The 27,401-nt window shown below is 41.4% G+C and overlaps 1 protein-coding gene and 1 long non-coding RNA gene across 5 annotated transcripts in view; one reads left to right on the top strand and one right to left on the bottom strand.

The window, feature by feature from the left end:
- Nucleotides 1–23,752, bottom strand: part of JAKMIP1 (janus kinase and microtubule interacting protein 1) — a 250,316-nt gene extending 226,564 nt beyond the window's left edge. For 3 of the 4 annotated variants that reach the window (XM_054031023.1, XM_054031019.1, XM_054031022.1), the window contains exons 1-2: nucleotides 23,671–23,752; nucleotides 9,061–9,205 (exon numbers count right to left, since the gene is read on the bottom strand). The gene's annotated coding sequence lies outside the window, so the exon portion shown is untranslated. The remainder of the gene's footprint in view (nucleotides 1–9,060; nucleotides 9,206–23,670) is intronic. The other variant, XM_054031021.1, reaches the window with a different exon arrangement.
- A 146-nt stretch (nucleotides 23,753–23,898) lies between these two features.
- The window catches only part of LOC128838130 (uncharacterized), a 29,048-nt gene continuing 25,545 nt past the window's right edge, over nucleotides 23,899–27,401 (top strand). Inside the window, exons 1-2 of the long non-coding RNA XR_008445104.1 lie at nucleotides 23,899–24,030; nucleotides 24,739–24,803. This is a non-coding gene — a long non-coding RNA (uncharacterized LOC128838130). The remainder of the gene's footprint in view (nucleotides 24,031–24,738; nucleotides 24,804–27,401) is intronic.

The raw sequence follows: 27,401 nt of genomic DNA, 5'->3' as shown, positions 1-27,401 counted from the left end.
AGGACTGTATTTTACAGTAGAGGAGAAAGTGGCAGGACAACATCAGCAATGATGATATTTGTAGCCAAACCCAGAAACCACCTCTATCAGCACTGGTTTGGTTCCATCGGCTTTCTTGGTATGGACACCTTATTAGGATGGAAGACCAACAAATTACAAAGCATGTTTACCAAGGAATGTCGCTACATGGCCAGCAATCACATGGTCACCCAAAAATATGGTGGCATGATAACAGCACCAATGATGGACATAATCTGAATATCCAGTCAGTCAGTTTTTAAGACTTAACTAGAGATTCATCCGGTAGCACTTGATCTGCAAGGAAGCTACTTCCCCTTGAGATTTGCCATGGTAATGATGAGACTGATGAGATAGAAAACCTGAAATCCTGGGCGAAACTTCCAAAGAGAGCTTAATTACATATTATATTGGCAGTTAATCTTCAAAAGGGATATAGCCAACTTTAAAAAAAAAATAAACCAGATTCTTTTTAGCTTACTATTATTACAAGTGATATCTATGGTTACTGTATGTGAAAGAAGCCAAGGAGGAAAAATAATTCTACTTTTTCCATCTGACAAAAAATACCTTCCACGGTTTTGAGGCTGCAGAAATTGCTGATTGATATGTTGAATCAAGGGCTCATAAAAGGCACAAATCCCAGGGGAAGGGAAATCCCCCTTTGTCAAGCTGTCTAGAACAGTAGTTCTCAAAGCCGGTCCACCGCTTGTTCAGGGAAAGCCCCTGGCGGGCCGGTTTACCTGCCGTCCGCAGGTTCAGCCGATCGCGGCTCCCACTGGCTGCGGTTCACCGCCCCGGCCAATAAGGGCTGGGGGAAGGGCGGCCAGCACATCCCTTAGCCCACGCCACTTCCCGCAGCCCCCACTCACGTGGAGCAGCAAACCATGGCCAGTGGGAGCCGCGATCGGCCGAACCTGTGGACGCGGCAAGTAAACCGGCCCGGCCTGCCAGGTGGCTTACCCTGAACAAGCGGCGGACCGGCTTTGAGAACCACTGGTCTAGAGTAGCTCAAGAGCATGACTGCCAACTCAGAGGAGACTGTTAAGAAACAGGGCACAAACCCCAAATAGTGTGTTCTATAATTAGATTTCACCTATCAAGTGTGAACTCCTCAAGCACTATAACAGCCTTATGATGGAGTCACAGACAGTCCCCTTGGGCACTCCAGTCTATCTTGCCACCCTGACAAGCCTGCCTTTGTGATTTTTGGTGTAAAGGAGCATCTATCACAACAATATTCAGGTTACTCCCAGTCCCAAACGACCAGGCACTTTCCCAGGTCAACTGCACCTCAGATCACACACGAAAGGTAACGCTTGTAGCCAATCCTATAATAAACTAACTAAAGATTTATTAACTAAGAAAAGGAAACGAGAGTTATTTACAAAGTTAACAAAGGTAAACATACACACACACACACACACACACACACACACACACACACAAATGAGTTACAGTCTTAGGCTCCAAAAAGTAATAGAAGCTGCTGTAATGTACAAGTTCTACATATGCTTTAAGGCTAACAATTAAGCAGTTTGTGGGTCCCTTGTTTATGCTTAGAAATATTGCCTTTTTCAAATTCCAGGCAGCATAGCGATGACAATTTCTTCTTGACAGGTATTTTTACTCTCTTGTGCCAGAGATCAAGATGTGATGTGATGAGCGTTTGTGCCTGTTCCCTCTACAGGGGTCTGGGGAAAACACTCAACAAGTCATTTGTCCACTGACGTACCACAACAACCTTTTTTTGTTGGGCAGAAGATGACACTTCTTGTGGTAAACTAGTATTTCACACTCGGTAATGCTCCTCTCCTGACTGTGGGGTTTTACAGTTTTAGCAACACTTTTATAGTTACAGAGCAAACAAACACAAACACATAGTACAGATATTATAAGATTAATACATGCAGCATCTTACAGTCATTTAATACAGACTAAACACATTCTTATCAATGTAACATCTATTGTAACAATGCTAACACAGGTGAGCCTGACCGGTTTCCAGCTATGCATTCATCAGTTTCCAACAAGGCCTACAGGTCTTGGCATGAGCTGGTATCTGGTCTGCCAGCATCACACATACCACCACTGAAAATCAGGCTCTCTGAATATACTTAGTTTCTTTCAAACAGAGGTGAGAAGAGGAAAAAAAAAAAACCTCTCATTGACTTGTATAGCGGCAGGATCTCACCCTTTAAGTGGCAAGATAATGTGGTTGTAAAAAAAAAAAAAAAAAAAAAATTATTGGCAGTAGGATGCGGGGTTTGGGATGCAGAAAGGGACTCTGGGTATGGGGGGACTCAGGGCTGAGGAGGGGATTGGGGCACGGGCTTACCTCGGGCAGCTCCCAGTCAGCGGCACAGTGAAGGTGCTAAGTCAGGGTTTCTGCCTGTCCTGGCACCGTGGACCACGCTGCGCCCCGGAAGCGACCAGCTGCAGGTCCGGCTCCTAAGCGGAGGCATGCAAGTGGCTCTGTGCAGCTCTTGCCCACAGGCACTGCCCCCCCCCAGCTCCCATTGGCCGGTTCCCAGCCAGTGGGAGTGCAGAGCCAGTGCTCGGGGAAGGGGCAGCACATGGAGCCCCGTGGCCCCTCCCGCTTAGGAGCCAGACTTGCTGCTGGCCACTTCCGGAGCCCAGCACGGTGTCAGAACAGGTAGAGACTAGCCTGCATTAGTTGGGCAGCACTGCCGATGGGACTTTTAAAGGCCCAGTCAGCAGCACTGACTAGAGCCGCCACGACCCAGTACTGAGTTGTAACCCACAGTTTAAAAACCACTAGTCTACATCACAATACAATTATCACAAATGGAATTCTTGCTGCATCTCAGAGTAGTCAAGGACATGAATGATCATTGAACTACTCATGGTTAGAAGTGATCCCTTGAAAATAAGAAAGAGGAACAGTAGCAGTGTGTTATAGGGACAACTGCATCTTTCACAAGCACCCAAATTCACTACAAAATAAAACTATATTTAAAAAGACGGATTATGAGTCCAATCCAACTCCCATGGACATCACCAGGAATGGAGTCTCTCACTAGAATATAAGAATGGTCATACTGGGTCAAATTAATGGCCCACCTAACCCATTATCCTATCTCTGACAGTGGCCTCTACCAGAACTTCAGTGAGTGTACTGAAAAGTACAGTTGTTGTGATCCACACCTATCTCCCCCACCCCCAGTTTCTGACAGAGGTTATGGGTCACCCCAAGCATGGGATTGCATCCCTGACTATCTTAGCTAACAACCACTGAGGGACATATCCTCCATTAACTCATCAAGGGGTTTTTTATACCCTATTACACTTTTGGTCATAACAACAACAAGTTCCACTATATCCTTTTGGAAATAAGAAGTGGACACAGTATTCAAGATGTGGGTGCACCATGGATTTATATAGTAGCATTATGATTGGGCTCTTTTGACTGGGGCAATCTTACTCAATACAAGATAGACCTGGATTGGTAATCATTAAAAACTCAAAACTTGCCTCAAGTTGCCACAAAGTGACATCTAAGATTCACTCAAAGATTAAGTATGGTAACTACTAGTAAATCAGTTTTTAAATAGCAACAGAGAGTCCTGTGGCACCTTTAAGACTAACAGATATATTGGAGCATAAGCTTTCGTGGGTGAATGCCCACTTTGTCGGAAATGGTGGCTAAACATTTTCATTGTAACGGTGTTAGCATATTTCCTATTTAAATGCTTAAAAGGACTCGTAGGCCTAATATAAATAGTGATGCTGAGCAATAAGTCAGGATATTTCAAAAGGTAATAAAAGAGTATTACATTAATCTGAACAATACTGTTATGTCTAAGCATTCTCGATCTCAAAATATGACATACAGCAGGGGTTCTCAACCTTTTTCTTTCTGAGGCCCCTCAACATGCTATAAAAACTCCACGGCCCGTCTGTGCCACAATAATTGATTTTCTGCATATAAAAGCCAGGACCGGTGTTAGGGGGTAGCAAGCAGGGCAGTTGCCTGGGGCCTCATGCCACAGGGGCTCCTGCGAAGCTACAGTGCTCAGGCTTCAGCTTCAGCCGCGGGTGGTGGGGCTCAGGGCCCTGGCTTCAGCCCCATGTGGCATGGCTTCAGCTTTCTACCCTGGGCCACAGTGAATCTAAGGCTGCCCCTGCTTGGCAGCTCCCCAAAACCTGCTCACAGCCCCCCCAGGGGACCCCAGATCCCTAGTTTAGAACCAATGATGTACAGCATTAGTCCAACTTGTATCTTCCAACACTGATGCCTATATGTAGAGCTGCATCTAGCAATAATCAAGGATGAAAGAACTCAGACACCTTCCAACTCAATATACATTTCTCATAATAACTGAGACACAACCCAACATGCAGCAAAAAGTCAGATCAACATTTTAAGCATTTCTAAGAGAGGTTTTCCCTTCTACAGTATGAGACTATTTCTTCAAGGCAGGGACTATCTAAATAGGCAAGACAAAGATGACTGGACTAGATGACCTCTCAAGGTCCCTTCCAGTCCTATCATTTTATGAAAGGAAGTATTACCCACTTTTAACAGATGGGAAATTGAGGTACAGAAAGATTACAAAGTCAAGATTTTCAAAAGTGACTAGTTATTCTGGACAGCTTTATTTTAAGATGGGCAATCTGTGTACCTTAGGTACCTTTATTTTTGGGTGCTCTGCAGAAGAGTCTGAAAAGCATGCTCCTTTAAAGTAAGTGCTAAACATTCATCCCTCTGAAAAATAAAGCTCTCGTTACAGTATCACAAGTTGGGAAACCAAAAATTGAAACACCCTAAAATCACTTTGGCAACTCTTGCCCTAAGTGACTCGCCCAGGATTACACAGGAACAACGTGGCAGAGCAAGGAACAGAACCCAGGTCTCTCAAGCCCCTATCCAGTACCTTAACCATAGGACCAATCCTCCTCAGAACTTCAACAGAGAGTGTAGGACTAATCATGAAATACTACAGTGTTAAACAACTGTAGTGCCCTAATCATTATATACAATCTTATAAATGGACTAGGGAAAATGATACTAGTTAATTTCAAGGTGGCATTAAAATATTGTATGAAAGAAGAATTTAGGAACTAGGAGAGATGTAATTTCTTTATACAAAAGTGAGACTAACTGCTAACAACAAAGGTTTAGATTATACACTGTTTATTAGCTTTAAATATTTGGAATAAAATATATGATGTGGAAACGTATACCTAATTCCAAAGAGGGTCTGGATCTATGTAGCCTCAAAGCCTTTGATCAACCTAACTTTTTTGTGCGTTTCCTGATTATATCATGTCCAGCAGGAATTTAACCATGTAAAAACGAAACCTGCAAGTACATTAAAAAAACCTACATATTTATTTTTAAAGGAACAACTTAGATACGTTTCTGAAACATCTGCAGGTAGTTGTGAAGCATGATAACTGAATTTAGACTCTCATCTTAACACCCAGCATAGTATTAGTGCAATGCAATTTTATATCCTGTTTTTTTGTAAACACAAGCTCTACATAGCAAGCTAATCAAGGACAAAAAAAATCTAACTTTAGCCAAGCTACAGATAAAGCCAAGGTTAATAAATTCTATCCAGTGCCAACCGTACCCTTAATTATTAGACAGCATGGCTTAAGGAAAGCTGACAGATGGTGAATGAAAGAAAACTAGGACAAGTCCTCAAACTATTAGAATGCTTAGAAAAGACTGAGTGTCTTGCCATTCAACGGGTATTACAATAATAGCACTTTTACACACAATTTTGAGAATTGAAAACATTTCATAATATGTGAAATAGAATCAGATGCCTGTTCCCTTGAAAGAAAGAGCCACATTGATAGATTTTAATCTCTTTACTTAACCTTTAAGGAATTGAGAACTGCTACACGATTTTGCATTACATAGTTTGTACTATCCTAATGAGTGCTCTAGGAATAATTTTACTATAGTCTCCCAAGGACTGTCACAAAAATGTGATGTGTTTCTAATGAAAGTATACCAATGAGCAAATATTTTGTTGTACACATAGTAAATAGGGTTTCCACAATTCTAGGTCATCGTATTCCATAAATTTAAAACCTAACTTTTTTTAAAATTAGTAAATAATTGCTTTATCAGTTAATTTAAGATTTTGGATTAATCTAGTGCTTGATTGACTTTATGGTCTGATTGCTCTGGATGGAGCTAGGCAGTGTGCAAGCTTCTCCACACAAGCTTCGCCATGCATTATGAATTCTGACCTCACTATACATCATCTCTGCTATTCTAGTCTTGAGCTGAGGCTTTCAGTCATGATTAATGGTGTGTTGATTTTTAGATATGGACAAATATCCACTAGTAACTAGGATGACACCACTATTACCAAAGGTGAAACAGAGAGGAATTTCAAATCTTTGATGCTTGTGGTCTTCATGCATTCTCTGCTGGAAACTGACACTATATCAGGGAAATCGGATTCCTGATGTAACTGAACTAAGTTGAACTCTTTAAACCTCTATTAAAAGAGATGCTGTTTAACTAAAGAAAGGATTATATCTATTAGACTACCCCAGTCCAAACCTAATGAAGTTAAAGGGAGTCTTTGATTTCACCTCAATGGGCTCCCAGTCCGGCCCCAGGATCCACCAAGACTCTTCTACTGTCTGCAGCCACATGTTTTTCTTCTTCAGCTAGTTATGTAGAAGAAGATTCCCCACAACCTCATGCCAAACTGAAACCTTCTAAAAACAAAGACATTGACAAGAGTGCACTAAGTTTATCTGACTAATGTGTATAATCATAACCTACAAGGCCCAATTACAGGTGTCAATAAAGGAGGTTTTGGAACAAATTGATAAATTAAACAGTAATAAGTTACCAGGACCAGATGGTATTCAACCAAGAGTTCTGAAAGAACTCAAATATGAAATTGTATAATTACTAACTGTGGTATGATATGTACCTTATCACTTAAATCCAGCCTCTATACCAGATGACTGGCGGACAGCTAAAGTAATGCTGATTTAAAAAAAAAGACTCCCAGCAATTACAGGCTGGTAAGCTTAACTTCAGTACCAGGCATACTGATTGAAACTACAGTATAGAATAGAATTATCAGACACATGGATGCACACGATATGTTGGGATCAAGTCAATACAGCTTTTGTAAAGGGAAATCATGCCTCAACAATGTATAAGAATTCTTTGACAGGGTCAAAAACATATAGACTATAGATCCAGTGGATAGTTTATACTTGGACTTTCAGTAAATCTGTATCAAGATCCCCCACCAAAGGCTCTTCAACAAAGTATCAGGGGGTAGCCGTCTTAGTCTGTATCTACAAAAACAACAAGGAGTCTGGTGGCACCTTAAAGACTAACAGATTTATTTGGGCATAAGCTTTCGTGGGTAAAAACCTCACTTCTTCATATGAACAAGTGAGGTTTTTACCCACGAAAGCTTATGCCCAAATAAATCTGTTAGTCTTTAAGGTGCCATCAGACTCCTTGTTGTTTCAACAAAGTAGGCAGTCATGGAATAAGAGAAAAGGTCCTCTCATGGATCAGTAACTGATTAAAAGACAGGAAACAAAGGGTAGGAATAAATGGTCAGTTTTCAGAATGGAGAGAGGTAAATAGTGGAGGTCCCTCAAGGATCTGTATGGGGACCTGTGCTGATCAACATATTCATAAATTATCTGGAAAAAGGGGTAAACAGTGAGGCGGCAAATTTGCAGACACTACAAAATTACACAAGTTCGTTAAATCCAAAGCTGACTGTCAAGAATTACAAAGGGATCTCACAAAACTGGGTGACTGGACAATAAAATGACAGATGAAATTCAATATTGATAAATGAAAGTAATGCACATTGGAAAACAAAAACCCAACTATATATACAAAATGATGGGGTCTAAATTAGCTGTTACTACTCAAGAAAGAGATCTTGAAGTCACTGTGGGTAGTTCTCTGAAAACATCTGCTACAGTGGCAGTCAAAAAAGCTAACAGAATGTCAGAAATCTTAAGGGAAGGGATTGATAATAAAACATAATGCCACTATATAAATCCATGGTACACCCACATCTTGAATACTGCATGCAGTTCTAGTTGCTCCATCTCAGAAAAGATATATTAGAATTGGAAAAGATGCAGAGAAGGTGATGAAAATTGATTAGGGGCATGAAACAACTTCCAAATTAGGAGAGATTAAAAAGACTGAGACTGTTCAGTTTAGAAAAAAGTTAACTAAGGGGGCGCGGGTATGACAGAGGTCTATAAAATCATGGATGGTATGGAGAAAGTTATTAAGAAAGTGTTATTTACCCCTTCACATAAACACATGACCCAAGGGTCTCCCAATGAAATTAATAAGCAGCAAGTTTAAAACAAACATAAGGAATTACTTCTTCACACAATGCATAGTCAACCTGTGGAACTTGTTGCCAGGGGATGTTGCAAAGGCCAAAAGTATAACTAGGTTCAAAAAAGATTTAGATAAGTTCATGGGGATAAATCCATTAATAGCTATTAGCCAAGATGGCCAGGGATGCAACCATACTCTAGGTTTCCCTAAGCCTCTGACTGCCAGAAGCTGGGACTGGACCACAGGAGTTGGATCGCTCGACAAACTGCCCTTTTCTGTTCATTCCCTCTGAAATATCTGGCACTGGCCACCATAGGAAGAAGGGATACTGGGCTGGATGAACCATTGTTCTGATGTACACCAAATGTATTAACTTCTCATTTGACAATGATGCATACTGCAGTTAAACGAACAGCTATTAACTTTTTTTTGGCTGTAGGTCAAGACTGAACAGCTTTCGGAGATGAAGAACTTGTTTACTACCTGTCTGGATTGTGCTCTGACTGTAATTAGTATCATTAGTCTCCTACACTGTAAAAAGATATTCTAACTTGAAACATAAAACCGATAAGTGCATAGATAACACTGATTATAAATATCTGCCAATATAAATAATTAACAAGCTATTTTGTTCCACATTATTTATATAGCATTTAGGTGTGCGTGTTACTGTATGAAATATGCAGGTCAGATATCTGTCAACTTACCATCTATGGGTCCAATCCTGCTTTTGTCAACTACAAAGAGTGAAGGATCGGACACATGATTTCAATGGGAGCTCAGCAACTCTCAGGATCGTGCCCATATAAATTCCGTGAGTCAGAAACTTCTTTTCTTTTGTCTCATGGGGTGCTACATAATGGAAATAAAATGGAACAAAATAACGTATTTGTACTGATGAATTTTCATAATTAGTCTTATCTATGCACTTGTTAGCAGCAACTCTCAGAATCAGACCCTAAGACATAGCAAGGGATGCTGACTATATCAATGAAAGATCATGAGAAATTAATTGTCAGATCTGCTGCTTGATCATGCCGATTGTATTTTTATTAGTAGGTATACTGAAATGAAGAGAAGTGTCCAGAGTGACAAGTCTGGAGTGACCATATATCTGTGGTCAAATAGTTGCACTGTATCTGAATAGCTAATGAATATTTAAATTACAAAATAAATAAATAATGTTTAACTTTGAATTCACACAAATTGGAAAAAACATAATGAATAAAGACTAATGTGTATAATCATAACCTACAAGGCCCAATTACAGGGAGCCAGGAGCAATTTTCTCTGCACTTCACTTTTTTTAAAAATTGCTATGTTTTTAAATTGCCATAAAGGTAAACAAGTCAGATAATTTGTTTGTCCAGCTAGAGTAGGGTGTCTTTGGATTGTCCACATATTAGTTTAACAGTAGAATCACAGTGCTCCATATTTAACTTGACAAGATAGGGTCCCATCTATGTAATCCTGCATACTTTAGAATCTTCTAATGAGTTACCACAGCCTACACCAAATATGCCAGGCAGCAAGACCACTGTTTTTTCTTCTTTCTAAACAACAGTGAGAACAATTTATTTGTCAAAAATTGCTGCACAATGTAAAGAGCTCTCCAGTTAAAGATTTTGATCATCAATATATTCAATACATGCATGATAATTTCTTTCTCCATTAACTCACATTTGCAACATGGGAGGTTTATTTTTCTTTGCAGTAAATTAGCCAGACTACTGCTACTAATAATACCACATCGCTTATCCATAGCACTTTTCATCAGTGAAGCCCAAAGCACTTTACAAAGGAGGTCAGGATCATTTTCCCCATTATACAGATGGGGAAATCAAGGCACAGGGAGGTGACATGAATTGCCCAAGGTCACCCAACAAAGCAGGACCAGGAACAGAACCAAGGTGCCAAGAGTACTAGTCCAGTGCTCTATCCAGGAGGCCACACTGCCGATCCCAACTAAAAGAAGAGACTTTCTGAACCGTTTAACAATGAGAATAATTAACCATCTGAATTAGTTTACCAAGCGAAGTAGTAGATTCTCCACCACTTGGGGTCTTTCAATTGAGAGTGGGTACCTTTCTACATGTTCAATTACAAGTTATTGGACTTGATGGAGGAATTACTGCGTGAAGTTCTACAGCCTGTGTTTTGTAGAAAATCAGATTAATTATTGTAATGGTTCCTTCTGGCCTTAAAACCTTAGAACACGAACATTCTTTCATATGAACAGCTTAGTTTCCTAAAGGAAGCCCCAGTGGAAAAACATTCTTTCCAGTTTCAGGCTCTGTCATTCACCCACTAACATGGCAGATGCACAGGGCATTACAGATCACCTGAGGGAGAAGGTCAGCCTTGTGTTATTCAACAACATCGGCCAGATGATCAGGACTGACATTAATGAAACACTAAAGGGAGCTCAGTTCACTCCTTTGTGCAGAAGGACAGCTGTAGCCACAAGAGGCATATGTAAAAAAGGTAATAAAAGGGTAGTGGGAGGAAAATGAGAGTAAAACGCTCATAAACATGCATTTCAGATCCATGCCACTTGCCACAGACCCCTTGAAGACACACAGTTTGTGGGATTGGAAAGAAAAGGCAGAATGCAGGAGATAGTGATATCATAGCTTGGGATGGGAAAAGGAAGAACACCTCTAACAAAAAAAAATTAAGAATGTGACATGATGATTGGTTTATCAGTTTAGTACATGAAGATCCATATCTAATGTTTCTGTGTTTGGTTACAGCCAAGATTGCCCAAAGCTGGAAGTGGATGACAGGGGATGGATCACTCAATGATTGCCTGTTCTGTTCATTCACTCTGAAGCACCTGGCATTGGCCACTGTCGGAAGACTGGACTAGCTGGACCATTGGTCTGACCCAGTATGGCTGTTCTTATGTTCTTAAGATATTATATCAATTTTTTAAGTACTTTATGTGCTGCACTCTAAATAGGACATGATTCAACAGACTTGAAGGGTATGTGTTATATGGACCATCTTCCTTTACCTTAGAAGTTTCTCAGTAACAGTGGCTATTTTTCTCAACACTGTTTCTAGTGATAAATTGCTACTTTGCACCACCACTATTTTATACTGGAGATGTGCTTCACAGAAAGCAGTCAGAAAAATGGTATGTTCAGAGACCCAGGGTTTTAAATTTCCAAATCTTCTCTTGGGTCTTCTGATTCAAGTCTCTGCTGCTGCATCAGGTCAGCAGATTTCAAGAAAAGGAGAACATCAGCTACGACAGGGATGAAACGGAGACATGGAATTCTAAAAGCCAAACAAGGCCAGCAGACCATAAACATGGAATCTTGGCTTCAGATGGTAATTATTTCTCAGCAAAGCTAAGGCTATCATTCAGTGAAAAATTCTTCCACCAATGTATCCCTCTGCAAACCAAATACAAAACTGCTTCAGAGGATAGATATTTTACATTTATTTTACTAAGATTTTTTAACAGAAAGAGTAGTGACTGAAGAAATAAATGACTTCATTTTGAAAAAATAATTAGGGCAAAAAGGGTATGGAGGAGGGAAGGAAAAGAATGTATTTGGTGACTGGCAGCCTGAGCCCTAAGCTTGTTTAACTATTACATACAAACAAATCAGAGATTTGTTCTGTGATGGGAATCAGGCAGCCTGTGAATCCCATTATCTCTTCTACCACGTGGTCAATCAATCAATCAAGGTAGTGCTTCTTAATCATGAATACGCAGTCCAATCACTTCTATCAGGACAATAGTCTGGGATGTGTCTCAGCACAAAGACTGTTTTTGTTAAGATTACCATACCAAGATTTCCTGAATTATATTTCAGGCATATCATAAGCACCTGGAAAGTGACAGGGAGTGTACAAGGGAATGTGTAACAGCAACATACAAAGCAAGGGTAAAACTAAATCCAACATCTCTTTTGTTAAAGAACCCATGAATAGCTTTCCAGTGGTTACGAATGACCAAGCAGCACAGAGCTTGAAGGATTAGTATTTTAATTACCCTAAACTCATCAACTTGGTTTATCTCTTACTTTAACTACTACACTCTTTTCTCCATTAAATGTGGCAACACTATATTATTTTCATTTTTCTGAAATATGAGCTAGATTAACTAACAGTTTGGTTAGTCACAAAAATAACTAAAAACAAAAGACATCAAGTTCCATGTCTATTTTGTTTCCAACTTTTATATCAGAGTTGGTCAGTTGGCAAGTGAGGAGATGATTTTTTAAGTACCAACAATGCAAATTCATGTGGGAGTAGAGGAGAGCGGTCACACACAAATAAATTCTGTCTCCTATACCCAGCCAGTGAAAATAATTCAACAAGGACCAAATTCTCAGTCGCCTGGCAAGAGCCATTCACTTGGCATTTTGTACGCAGCATCTCCATAGGTGTGGAGGACAGACTCCTCCCCACCTTTATAGGTACCAACATGGCCATTACTGCAGACTTTAGCTTGCACTGGCATGTGCCATATCTCTTCTCACCCAAACCAAGACAATGGAACCACACTGCCAGGGATGTATGAGACCCACTTCCTGGGTGCTGCTACATAGATCCACAGCGTGCACAGATGTTCTAATCCCCCTACATGGCCTCTGCACCCCAGGTTCCTGGACAGAAGAACCACAATACATTTAGAACCCAGAAGGGGTCTATCCATGGAGCGTTTTCCCATGGAATGAAAGGTAGAAGGGTGATGGAGGCCTGATGCTAAGAGCACAGCTGAAAGCCTTGCTAGTCTACACATTAGAGGTTTGTTATTAAAGAAAACTGTTATTACTTGGACACACACAGAGCAGACACCCTGAGAAAAGTGATACAGTTTTTAGGGTCGCTTTTCTAGCTGTAACCACACTTAGAGAAATTCTATTAAACAAAGACATTGCATGGTATCTGTTAATTATATAATATACAACCTGATATCCTCATATACAAAGATTATATTGAATTCAGAAAGACAAAAAAAGCATGTTTGTTAACAGTAATAAAAGCTAGACATTTAAATAAATATGAAGTTATGGCCATGTAGTATAATCTGAATACAAATATAAATCCATATAAGATTATAATAATCCCATCACATAAATTCTTATAATCATTATGATTCCCCACCCTACCCTCAAACATCTATGTCACTAACTCAGTCTTATAAGAACAATCTCATTGGAGGAGAAGTGGAGAAAGTGTACATTATATAACAGAGAAAACTCCGAATGCACTACATACTGGAAAAGGCTTAACTGCATTTGACACAGGAGGCTGATATTTATCATGAGTGAAGAGGAAGTGAACTGCAGTGAATGAAAAAGCAGGTTATGTAGGAGGAAATTTTTTTTTTACTAAAGCTACTGTGAAAATAAAAGCAGATTACCCTGGGGGCGAGGGGGAAAGCATCTGAGCAAGTTCTTTTTCTCAAAATGAGAGCTTTATAAGTGATGGCTATAAAATGCAAAGACAAGAAAGAGCTCCTACTGTACATACCTATAGTATCTACATGAGGCACAAGGCATTCTCCTGCTAGACCAATGTCTCATATGGAAGCTGACAAAACAATTTGTTTTTCTTCCTGCCATGCCAATACATGAAACGAGCACGTTTTCAGAACTGAGCTTTCTGTATTACGGGGAACAGACTGACAGGTTTGTCTCCTTGACATACTTCTACAGTGATTATTCCAAGCAAATCAAACTCTTCTGACATCAGAGAATGAAATAATGTATCTGCACATAGCTTACTATTCCCGTCAGCCTGATTCAAGAGAGGAACAGAGTGTTGAAACACAATCCTGTAATTTGAGTTTATCCATTTATTAAAAGTAAAGATTCAGGTCCTGATCCTGCAATTCATTGTATAGGACAGGACTAAAATCAATGGGGCTCCATACAAATGAAAAAAATCCAGCCACAACAAACTGCAGAATAAGGGCCTTGAACAGCCAAATATTGTTAGAAACGTTATCACAATTTTCATTTTTTAATTCAAAGCAAACTATTTGTTTGGATCTAAACATTGTCTGTGACACTGTTCTAGCACTGGAGAATCAGAGAATGAAATGCATAAGTGAAGACTTGAATTCTTTAAATTTGTTCACTTTTAACAATCTAAGCAGTTGTTAGAAATACAAAGTGCAGGTTGTGTTTGTTTAAACAACATGCAAATTTTAACTTGACAGGGCCCCTCTAATACCAGCATTGATGACGGATATATCATCGACAATCCCTCGAGGTCGAGGATGATCTCTTTCACAGAAGAGATCATCTTTATTTTATGGGTCCTTTGGTGGCCGAAGAGTCCGATCCTTGAGCCACAGGCTCGTTGGCAGACATTGCAGGGGTGTTGGAAGACAGGGTTGGGCCGCGATTGCTGCGTGACAGTTGTCTTTCCTTTTTTTTCTGGCGTTTTTCTGTGACCAGGGCAAGGCAATTTTCCTCAAAAGTGGACGTTCCCTCTCTGACAAGTCTTCACCAGTTATCCCTGTCCTGAGCTGCTGTCTCCCAGTGTGTGGTGTCGATGCCACATCTTTTGATGTTTATCTTGAGAGTGTCTTTAAAGCGTTTCTTTTGGCCTCCCCGTTTCCTTTTTCCTTTGGTGAGTTGGGCACACAGCAGTTATTCGGACTGATATATACGTTGATATAGCTAGCAGCCCTGTTAGAAGTATTCCACAATCTAACGTTTTAACATATTGGATAAAATGTACTCTGGGAAGAAGGCTCTGTGCACCACTTTACTCACCCCTTAGGCTCAAGTTGGATGAAAGCCTTGGGACCCTTAGGCTCCAATTAATTTTAGTGGGCTTTGGATCAGGGCCTTAATAGTATTTGCCCTTTAAAGGCTGGAGTGGGACATAAGGTCCTCTGCCCAGGGTAAATTTCACCAATTGAAAATTACCTTCAGCATGGATAAGTAATAGAAATTGGAGCTAGATTCTTATCCTAGGACGTGTCTATGCAGGGAAGGGGACCCAGGAATAGGAAGAGTTATGTGCCAAAAATTTCCCATCTCATCAACAAGGCTACCTACACTCAGACACCCACTCCTTCCTACTTTTTCACTCACATTCTTTTACCACTCATCCAGTCTGTGTTTCTCTCACACTCACCAACATATCCATTTCCGACAGAACCTCTTCAGGCTTGTTAACGCAAGGACATTAACTGGCATAGCTATAGTGGGATAGCTGTTCCACTATAGCTATTCTGGAATAACTCCCTCATGTGGGCACACTATTCTGAAATTCTGGATTAAAGATGTTTTTATTTAGGAGCAGAGTGTCCAAAGAGGGAGTTATTCCGGAATAGCTAGAGAAGAAGATTATTTTCTTGCTATAGTTATACCAGGAAATTTTTCGTTGTTACTAATCTAAAGGCAAGACTATTGGCCACACAGTCCTCAGGTAGCATGCTACTGAGCGAGTGAGAAATCCTACAAGCTTACTACAAAAACCAGAGGCTGTCAAAGCTTTCTATTTAGTATGATGCCATAACAAATAACAATTGAGAAATGCTGCCATGCAGAAATTCCACAAAAATAAAAAATGGGACTGCATAAGGAGTCAAGGAAAAAGACAAAGTTACATGCATAATACCATAGGGGGTTCTCAAACTGGGGATCGGGACCCCACGGGGGGTTGCAAGGTTATTACATGGAGGGTCATGAACTGTCAGCCTCCACCCCAAATCCCACTTTGCCTCCAGCATTTATAATAGTGTTAAATATATTTAAAAGTGTTTTTAATTTATAAGGAGGGGGGACACTCAGAGGCTTGCTATGTGAAAGGGGTCACCAGTACAAAATTTTGAGAACCACTGCCCTACAACTATAAGGTAACTTACTACAGGGAAAAAAACATTGTAAGTCATTACTGTCTAAGAGCCAGATTCTTCAAAATTCCACTCAGTTTGGCACATTCACCTCTCAGCCAGTCACATACCACCTGCACCAAGAGAGTCAGGACTACAGAAGTCCAGTTAGAACAATCCCCCCTCGCCCCCTCCCCAATTCTGACATTCCAGTGTAAAACTGAAGTTCCCAAAGCTGTTAACATTCTTCATGACAGCCCTGAATGTCATATTCTTAACAGACAAAAAGAATATAAAAATAAAACCTACAAAAATATTTCCTCACTAGCAAAAAGTGACAAATAAAATGTGTTTTAAGTGGAGAAAGACAAAACACATTCATATAAATGAATTATTAATAATAAATAATAAATATGTAGGTCAAAATCTGGAGGACTAAAACACTGGACAACGTTTACACTATTTAATGTAAGAAAAAAATAAAAAATAAAGTTTACTCTTTACTCTGAAAGAACCCCAGACATTATAAACTCTGATACAGTAGTAGCCAAAGTACCAAGCAAAAGTTAAGGGATTATGTTGAATAGATGCAGCGAATGAGCTTCTCTAAGTCTATCATACATACTGGTCCACTGAATGCTCTTAGTTTCCCGTAGTGAAATTCAGTTTGCACTCATCTTTCTTAAAACAATTCTCATGAGAGCTAATACGTACAAGTAGGACAGAATGCACTTCTGATTTAAATAAAAAAGTCAAGAAATGGGAGAGAGATTGCATGTGAATGGATTCTTCTTTAAGAAAGAAAGATCTGCAATGTATTTGGATGGAATCCAGTCAAGAAGAAAATGGTTATAACAAAGCCTACATCAAGCCAGTGCCACCCAGCTGTTAATGAAAGATGAAGACAGGATCTGTTCCAATGGAAATGTCAAGATGCAGTTAAGAACATTAGAATAGCCATACTGGGTCAGACCAAAGGTCCATCTAGCCCAATATCCTGTCTTCCGACAGTGGCTAATGCCAGGTGCCCCAAAGGGAATGAACAGGTAATCATCAAGTGACCCATACCCTGTTGCTCATTCCCAGCTTCTGGCAAACAGAAGCTAGGGACACCATCCCTGCTCATCGTGGCTAATTGCCATTGATGGACTTATCCTCCATGAATTTATCTAGTTCTTTTTTGAAACATAAGCCTTGGCCTTCACAACATCCTCTGTTAAGGAGTTCCACAGGTTGACTATGCGTTGTGTAAAAAAATCCTTCCTTTTGTTTGTTTTAAACCTGCTGCCTATTAATTTCATTTGCTGACCCCTAGTTCTTGTGTTATCAGAAGGAGTAAATAACATTTCCTTATTTACTTTCTCCACACCAGACATGATTTTATAGACCTCAATCATATCCACCCTTAGTCATCTCTTTTCCAAGCTGAAAAGTCCCAGTCTTATTAATCTCTCCTCATACAGAAGCCGTTCCATACCCCTAACCATTTTTGTTGCCCTTTTCTGAACCTTTTCAATTCCAATATATCTTTTTTGAGATGGGGAGATCACATCTGCACGCAGTATTCAAGTTGTGGGCGTACCATGGATTTATACAGAGGCAAAATGATATTATCTGCCTTATTCTATCCCTTTCTTAATTATTCACAACATTCTGTCTGCCTTTTTGACTGCCGCTGCACATTGAGTGGATGTTTACCGAGAACTATCCACAGTGACTCCAAGATCTGTTTCTTGAGTGGTAACAGCTAATTTAGACCCCATCATTTTATATGTGTAGTTGGGATTATGTTTTCCAATATGCATCTGTTAGGCTGCATTTGTGCAGGCTGGAAGCACTGGAAGAGTGATGCTCTTCACCTCTAGAGGAGGGTTTGATTCATACTCACAGCATCATCTTCCAACACCTCATCAATCAGTTTAAGGAAGCCAACCTGCAGCAATATCACCATCACAGATAGTTCTCTCCACTCTATGGGATGGACTTTGAAGTGCAGTTTCACACACAGGGAGGGCAGAAAGGGTTAAATGAAGAAAGTATTCTGAATTTCAGGGCTATTCAGAACTAATGACCAAAGCCAAATATAAAATCACAGTATCAGAAAAATAATAGACCCCCCCATACACACCTATATTTATCTGCTTAGATTCAAGGTGCAAGGGAGATTATTTCCCACTCCCCTGCAATTGTCAGTTGGAAAAGAAAAAGGAGATAGTGAGGAGAGGGACAAGATGGTATAGGGGATTGGAAATGGAATAGGGAACCTTGCACCTTCAGCCCATCAGTTCAAATCCAGCCCAGATAGGTAGGGATTTAAATAGCATCTGACAGCATATATGAAGTGTTATTGTGACCTCACAATAGGAATCCACATAAAAAAAATCATTGCAATTGTCACCATCTTGGGAACTCTCAACAAAATGAATGAACAGAATGAAACGCCCCTCAATCTACATGTGGTCACTACAGAACACAGCTAAGGCAACACTGGCAGAAAAGTGTAAAGAAGATTGCACCATAGCTGCCTGTTCTTGCTCCCGTTATATGGATAAAGGAAAGGACTTCAGTCTCCAGGGCCAGCAAGCTGCCACCTAGGTCGCTTTGTTTTAAAACAAGATGATGACAAGAAATTAGAACAAAATTTCACAGAGAGAAAAAAATGTTCCTCGTTCTTACCTGAATAGCTAAATCAAAGCAAGGAGGGGAGTAGGTTAAACTCAAAATGTATACATGTAATTCCCATTAGCTTTAACAGAAGTAACGTGTGTGCATCCCGTAGAGGATATTCCCAGAAGACAATGTATTTCCTCTTCAGCACATTCTGAACATTCAAACTAAAGCAAAAGTGAAACTACAACATGCAACAGTGTCACACTGCCAATGACACTTCCGTACAGAACAAAGAGGAGACAGTTAAAATAAAACAAGGGTGACTGGAAATATTTGACAGCCAATACCTTTTTAGAGTGGCTCCAAGATACTGAAGAGGTAAAGGGGGATTATGGCTGAATTAAAATGGCACTTTGAATTATGACACATACATGAGTAAATATGACACATACATGAGTTTCAACTTGGGAAACCGTAGCTTAGGCAAAAGATTGCTAAAACAGTCTGAAAGAAAGTAAAAAAAAGAGTGAGACAGGAGAAAACTTGACAAAGCAAACAAGAGAGTTGCTGAGTTGATCCTGCAATGAGCTGCCCTAACAGAGCCTGCATCTGTGCAGTTAACTGGGGCTGCAGTTAGCAACACCTGAAAGAGGTTCACACAGAGATGACCAAGCAGATAGCTCGTCTTTTTTAACCTTTACATTGATTAATTTATCAGTTTCACCTCCAGAAAAAAAATTAAATCGATAGTACCAGATCTTAATAAGAAAAAAGATCAAATTATCTTTGCTGCTAGCATTTCACAACAGTCACCCCAGCACCTCCAAAAAAATAAAAATAAAAAATAAGCCTGTAAGGCCAGAGAACTTCCTTCATTTTCAACCATTCCCTACCATTAGACTGAATTAACAAACCAAGACACTGAACTATACTACCTGGAGGAAATGAAGCTCACCAAACTAGTAATTTGTTTATTCATAGTTTCTAAAGGCCTCTTACATATTCCTTTAGGTCACGTGTCCTTTGCTAATCTTTCCAGGCTCCTGACCTCAGAATCAGGAGAAACCGAAGTAAATATAGTAGAGCATTTAAAAAAACATCTACATATATTTAACAAAATCCCTCCACAAAGCCAAAGGATGGGGAGGTAGATAAATTAGGGGTTGCCATGAGGCCCAACTGTGTTTTTTTCCCTTAATTTCAAACAAATTCCCCTCCACAAAGTCTCTTTTATCATATTATGGAGACATTGTGAACAATTAACAAAATGCACTGTAACTATATAGTGATATGCCCAAAAGTAGCAAAACCAAGCATCAAACAGCAGGCAAGATAATCTTTCACTCTGTAGTCCTGATTTCACAAAGTGCCTTCTCCCAGCCGCTCCACACTCCAAATTCACCTGCAGGCAGGTGCCTCCCAAAATATATATATATAAAAACTACACACATACCATATTAATGAAAGAGTATGTCAAATTCCGAGAAGGTTGTGGAGAGAAATACATTGCCTCTAGATTGGGGGAGAGATAGGGGACCCAGGCATAAGAAGAGTTCTGTGCCACAATTTTCCCATCTCATCTCGTAAAGGGAAAAGTGAACCCCATGCTCCAGAAAATTAAGAGAATGGATTTTCAGAACTATCCCTGAACACAGCAACAGGTGTAAAAGAACTCTGTGTGCTTCCCCTTCACTTAAACCGTAGGTCCCAATAGAGTAAAGGGAGATGATATAGGACTTTAGATGAGGAACTGAGCTACTGAAGCCTTCAAAAGTCTTGAATTAAGATATTCATGCTAAAAAAGTTTCCAAAATTCACCACAATTCACACAAAGCCTCCAGCGACTGAGGACATAACTGTCCCTGGAATACAGTGGGTTAAAAACTCCAAAATACACACATTCACATAAACACAAAATATTATGTTGTTTCTGTTTTTCAGAATTCAGAATGTATTCTTCATTTTTTCCCCATGGCATTTTTAGCTGAAACCATTAAAGAAATTCTCCATTTATCAGGAACTAGGTTTTCAGAATAGTTTTTCAAAATAAAAAGTGTAATGTGAAAATTTAAAAAAAATTGAAAAAGAGAGCACCTTTTTTTTTTTTTTGCTAAATTTTTCATTTCATTTCTGAAAAGAGGTCATTTTCCAAAGAAAAAATTTCTCCTACAAAAAATCAGCTCTACCTTGGAAAAATATTGGGTTGGTATCACTTCCCTAACTTACTTCATGCATAGCTCTGAGATTGTTTTACTGGGGTGGGAGAGTGAGTTAGGTAATAAGGACTGTGAGATATAAGTTTTCCTAAACAATACAGAAAAACCTATGAGTGGGTGATGTATGTTAATGATTGTCCTATATTTGGTATTAATTTTTACATTAAAAATTACAGTTGAAATCTGCATATTTGTGTCTGTTGGTGTATGTCAGTGGTTCTCAAACTTTTGTACTGGTGACCCCTTTCACATAGCAAGCCTTTGAGTGTCACCCCCTAATAAATTAAAAACTTTTTTAATATATTTAACACCATTATACATGATGGAGGCAAAGCGAGGTTTGGGGTGGAGGCTGACAGCTCGCAACCCCCCCATGTAATAACCTCGAGACCCCCTGAGGAGTCCTGACCCCCAGTTTGAGAACCCCTGGTGTATGTTATGTATGGCTGGAATTAAGGCTGCTGTTAGTTGTTCAGAATGATGTGGGTTGTGGGTAGATAGAGATAATAGAAGATAAGAAGGGAAACTGATGAGTAAAGCATAGGTTGGGCATTGAATAACTGTGCTTATTTCCTTGGTTTTTAGAGTATGCATTGGAAAGCTGTGCAGTGTAGCAACCTTACCTCAAAGTTAAAGATTTTTTGTGCCAAGGCCCCATTAAATTATATAATCAACATGGGTAGCAATCAATAAATATATGTATTATATACTCCATATGCCCCCTTGCAGAGTGCCAGTGTCCAACATCCCTGCATACATTTGTCCCCTTTAGCTCCTCAACTGCACCACTCCACTTGGGCAAACCATGAAGTGCAGTTTCTGCCTCTGCCACCTAAGATGTACGGAAGTCAGAGCAGAAACACCACTCCTGAAAACATACATGTGTATAGTATCAGTAGATCAGTAGTCTCAGTATCTTGTAAAATGAGATACCATATATGCATATTTGCAGGAGCAAGGCCTAAGAACGTGATAATGATCTCTGTGAGGGAAAGTCACAAAAGAGAAGGAATCCTGAAAGGAAGTGGAATTAATTTTCTTCCCAGACATAAAGTTCACTAGATGCATTTTACACAATTACTCATTTTGAAAATCAGTTTTATTAGGAGGCTGGAAGGGGGTTGGGGGGGGGAGGGTTGTTTGTTTTACATTGATGGCATTTTTTTATTTGCAGGCAACGAGTTACATTTGAATCGATCTGAATCATTTAAGGGACTAATGATCTATGGTTGGATGATAACTGTGACAAACTGTAAATATTTAACAGCATAATAATCAGAAAAACATTGCATGTTTGCTGGTTGAGAACTATACCCTCCTTCACTTCCCTTTTTAATCAAAAATTAACCCCTTCTTCTCCACTGAGCTCCATGCAGTTGCAGAGGCCTAAAATCTGAAGGCTGCTTGTGATGCCAACGTGAAGTGGTGTGGGGGAAAAGAAAACAGTTCTCAAATCTGTCAGTCAGTCATTAAAGATATATAGACAGGCCAACAAACAGGAATTACATTGAAAATAGATGTTCAGACTACTCATCCAAATTTCCAGCACGGTTTGTTTTTTAAATGTTGACACAGAAAAGGAAATTGAAGACAATCAATTGTGTGCTTTTAAGTAAGTACATTATATAAATAATGCTTATTAGGAACCCCATCATCCTTTGAACACCTTGCATAAATGAAGACCTTATCCTGCAAATCCTCTAAGTGCAGGCCTCTTATCTACTTCAGGGGGAATTCCATGCTTGTAGGGCTTGCAGTTTTGGGTCCAAATGCTGTTGGCCTCTCTCAAATGAACAGTCCCCATTGAAATCAAGGAAAGCAAGATTTGGTGTCAAGTAATACCAATAAAAAAAAAGGAAATAAACAAAACAGAAACCCTAAAAATACAGAGGAATGGATATATTGACATATATAGTACAATTGTCCCACCCCCACTCTGAGGTATGAGATGGATAGAGCTAGAGGAATAGCTTAGGCTCATTCATGCCAGCTCCCTCTCCAGAACAGAGCAGTGAGGGGAGCAGAGGGGCTTTATGAGATCTCACCCAGAGAGTTTGTTGGGGGGGGGATCCCCACCACCACTTTAAACGGGTGGACAATGGCACCTAAGGAGCGATGAAATCCCTTTTAACCAAGCCGCTCCCCAGCCCCACCCCAGCTCTCCTGATGGCTGCTCCAGAGTTGCAGAGGGGTGGAGACCACATTCCGCTGTACAGTGAGACCATCCTGCATCAGGATGAGCATCTGAAGGGCTAGCACCGGCGGCCACCCCACAGCCTCCTGAGTGGCGGAGGCTGGGGGAGTTAGGAGGCAGTTTTCCGCAGTGAGCAGCAGCCCAGGAGATGAATGCAGCAGGGTGGATCCCCCCAGCTCTGTTCACGGCGGTGCTGGAGGTGGCAGCGCAACTTACTGCACCCCACCCAGCAGGGCCGGGGGTCCCGGCGCCGGGTCCAGCTCGCAGTGGGTAGAAGGGTGGGCGGGGAAGGGGGCCCCCACTCGCAATGGGCTACAGACGAGGGGGTAGAAAGGGGCAGCCTGGCACACAGCCCAGTCGTGCCCATCCTCCAGGGCGGTACTTGGTACCCACTCGCCCCACGCCATCAAAGGCTCCGCGCCCAGCAGCGGCATCCTTCGCCCCCTACCTCCCCGGCTCACTCACCCCGCCCCAAGGTGCTCACCAGCGCCGCAGCGGAGCCAGCTACCCGCCGGGATTCCTACGCGCTCCCTGGGACGCTGCCCCCGGAGGAACCTGCCGCTGCGGCTACAGCGCCGTCTGGATGCAGCCGGGGAGCAGGCGGCGCCGCACCGCCCAGTGCCTGTACCTAGAGGCCGGCTCGGGCCCCGCCCATGCTCTCCAGTTGTCACTGCCGACCCGCCTCCGGGAGGCGGAGAGCGCCGCTCCCCCCGGTGCCCGCCCCTGCCGCGGCCCCTCCAGTCCCTTCGCAGCCCACCGACTCCCTCTACAACGCCGGCCGCCTGGCTGCTGGGCTTTGCCCGCCTGGGCCCGGGGGAACGGCCGCGGCGGCTCCAGCGGGCGGGTGAGGAGGCGAGGCCGGGGTGGGGAGAGCAGCGGCTGCTGCAGTGGGCGGGCGAGCGAGCTGCGGCGGCCCGCCGGGGCTGGCCTAGCTCATGGGGCAAGACGCGTGGGGCGCAGAGTTACCCCCGCGGTGCAGGAGAGGGCGGCGGCCGCCCCAGGGCGGGACTGCAAGCGCTGGGAAGGGGCTTGGGCAGCGCTGGCTCGGAGCAGGTGCCTGGCTGCGCCAGGGCGGGGACTCGGCAGGGCGGGGTAGGGAGCACTACGGGCGAGGGGCTTAGTGGTGCGCCCGGGGCCCAGCCCCGGCGGAGGGAATCCTTGTTCTCCCTTGGGAGACGGTTCGCGCAACCTCCCCACCCACTGCGGTGCACAGCGCCTGCTGCGCGGAGTCTGCCTGCGCCAGCTCGTCGGCATAGAACCAGGCTGCCCTCACCCTGGGAGCGGGGCTGCCAGCGCGCTCACGGGACACTCCGAGCATCTCCTGCTCCCCGGGAAGCAGTACGGCCTGATCGCGTGTGGGTGGGCCATGCTGTTGGCATTCCTATAGCGCCCCACTACCTGCCCGGCGTTGTATTACTACTCGCTGCTTAAACCCCGCGGCACAATCAGCATCGCAGATAAAGCGGGCCTTTAACGCTAAACTCAAACATAAGGCTCAATGAATAAGACTTTTCACCGTAATTTCCCTTTGTTGGCGTGCTTTGTCCAATAGGCATCTTCCTGCAAAGGGTGTGTCCCACCTCTTTTTCACCATAGCTGCTTACTGCCATAAAACAGGTAGGTGTGGTGTGCACAGCAGTTATCTTTGTTAATTAGCACCACTTACATCGTATATAGGTGGTATACTGCTGGCTCAAGAAAGCCTGCTTATGGCTTTCAGAAAGCTAGACTCTTAAATATTACGATTCTAAGAAGATGCTATTTATAGGTCTCCTTTTATTATTTTTCGCACTATCATTATCCACAGATATTTGGCACAATTGTCAATTTAATACAATTGCTAGCATTTTTTCCTCAAGGCCAGTCAGTTGTAGTTTCTAATCCCTTCTAAAGTCTGTTATATTTAGAAGCTACTGGTAAATATAGTATCTGCTGGAGGCTCCCAGGTCTAGGCTTTTGCCTGCTCTGTTGTGACCTAGACAGACTGTGACTTTTATCTCCTGCTGTAAATTGGCTTTGAGCACAGCTTTTCTTTTTGAATATCTGCTGTCCAGAATTGTCATCCTCTGCTGATCATTGCTACAGAGCACTCTGGAGTAGTTGGTAAAATGGGTGAAAGCAAACAATTTTTCAGTTCAGCCACAGGTAGGGTCATCCATCTAGGAACAAAGAATGGAGACCAAGTTTAGAGCATGAAAGAATATGTCATGGGAAATAACTCTGAAAAAGATTTAGGAGTGAGGAGTCAAGTCACATGAACCCCCAGCACATACACTGTGGTTATAATGTGATTGTCATAAATTGGATGGCCCTTTAAGAGTAGCTGAGCTCAGCCACAACCTACCTGATCAGCAGCAGCTGGTCCTGATCAGCTGGGTGATGTTTTTAACAGGTCTGAGAGAACTCAGTTTGAGAGAAATAATAAGGAGCAAATTGGGCTCTTGTGGAAGGACTCCAAGAAAATAGCCTGAGAGTCAGTACTCTGTGCCAGAGTCAGAGGGCATGTCTGCACTGCAATTAAATACCCACAGCTGGTCCATGTCATCTGATTTAGATTCACAAGCCTCAGGCTATGGGGATTTTAACTATAATGTAGATCTTCAGACTCAAGCTAGAGGCCAGGGTTTGGAACCCTCCTCCTTTAACGTATGTTAAATTTTTGGCAATTTTTAAATCAGGATTGAACTTTAGCATTTCTTTTAGAAACATCCAAAACAGGAAGGAATTCAAGGAAGTCCTGTGGTCTATATTATACAGAAGGTCAGTCTAGATGATTACTGTGGTCCCTTCTGGCCTTAAGTCTATGAAAATAAAGGGCCTGATTAGCATAACTCGTCTTATATACTTCCCATTGTTTCAAGATGTTACATAAATGCCAGATATTAGTTTTATAGGAAATGTAAATAAATGTGAAGTATACAGAGGATTCAACGTGAGCTAGTCCCAATGTCCTTTATGAGAATTTTTGTACCAGGTGTTGGCTCATGTCATCAAAGAGAGAGGGTGCTGCTGTGATCCAGGGGGGAGAACCTATAGGGTAATAATCATGTTCTGTATCAGAACTTGGGCTCAACTAGTACTTCCATTGCAGCACTTGCATTATAGTGTAATACAGTTATTGTTCTGACTCAAATAAGATGTCGAGTTTCAATGCTGCACATGGCTACCATATTAAAATCAGGTCCTTTTTGCTCATCTTTGATATCTGTCTTAGTAAAGGTTACACATCTCCTGCTGCTTCATATAAAACTAGTAGCCTGGCCAGCAGTCTGTTGCTCAGTAAAATAAAGTAAAACAGACTTAGGTGTTCACTTCCTGCACTCAGTCACAAAAATGCATAGGACTAATACTGCTTTGTCAAGATCAGTGGTTGATACATTGTTGCTGCCTCCACAGGCACTGTGCTACCAGATTTTAACTAATTTTTCAATACTTCTGTGAAGCATGTGACAGAGAACACCTTGTATATGAAGGGTGCTATATAACAGGGGTTCTCAACCTTTCGAGACTACAAACACCTCACTTAAAAACTACTTGCTTACAAAATCAGACCTAAAAATTCAGAAGTGTCTCAGCACACTATTACTGAAAAATTGTTTCCTTTCTCATTTTTACCATATAATTATAAAATAAATCAATTGGAATATAAATCTTGTACTTACATTTCAGTGTATAGTATATAGAGCAGTATGAACAAGTCATTTTACGAAATTTTAGTTTGTACTGACTTCACTAATGCTTTTTATGCAGCCTATTGTAAAACTAGGCAAATATCTAAATGAGTTGATGTACCCTGCTTGAGAACCACTGCTATATAAGACCTACGCAAGAAAATGTTAGGCCCTGCCTTGCTTCCATTGAAGCCAATGGGAATTTTGCCATTTAGTTCAATGGCAGCAGGGCTGGGGGGGACTATAAAGAGCAACTTTTGAAATAAAATAATTAAAAAGTCTTTTACTATCTTCAGAACTAAATGGTTTGGAATTACAAAGGCACTTTGATTTCCTTATATCCATATTCCTAAAGAAAAGGTATTGCAATAGTAAGGAAATAAACTCTTTAATTCTTCTCTTGTGATTTTTTTAAAAATACTGATGCTCTGATCTTAAAGAACCTGCACGTAAGTCTGGAGCTCACTCGCAGCATAGCAATGTCTTCATTATGAGTTGTCCTGACTCTAAATGAACTGCTACAATTGAAAACTGACCTGTCACA

This window comes from Malaclemys terrapin, chromosome 5, assembly GCF_027887155.1.
Source record: "Malaclemys terrapin pileata isolate rMalTer1 chromosome 5, rMalTer1.hap1, whole genome shotgun sequence".
In the NCBI taxonomy this organism is placed as follows: Eukaryota; Metazoa; Chordata; order Testudines; family Emydidae; genus Malaclemys; species Malaclemys terrapin.
This window is presented reverse-complemented; position numbering and strand designations above follow the sequence as displayed.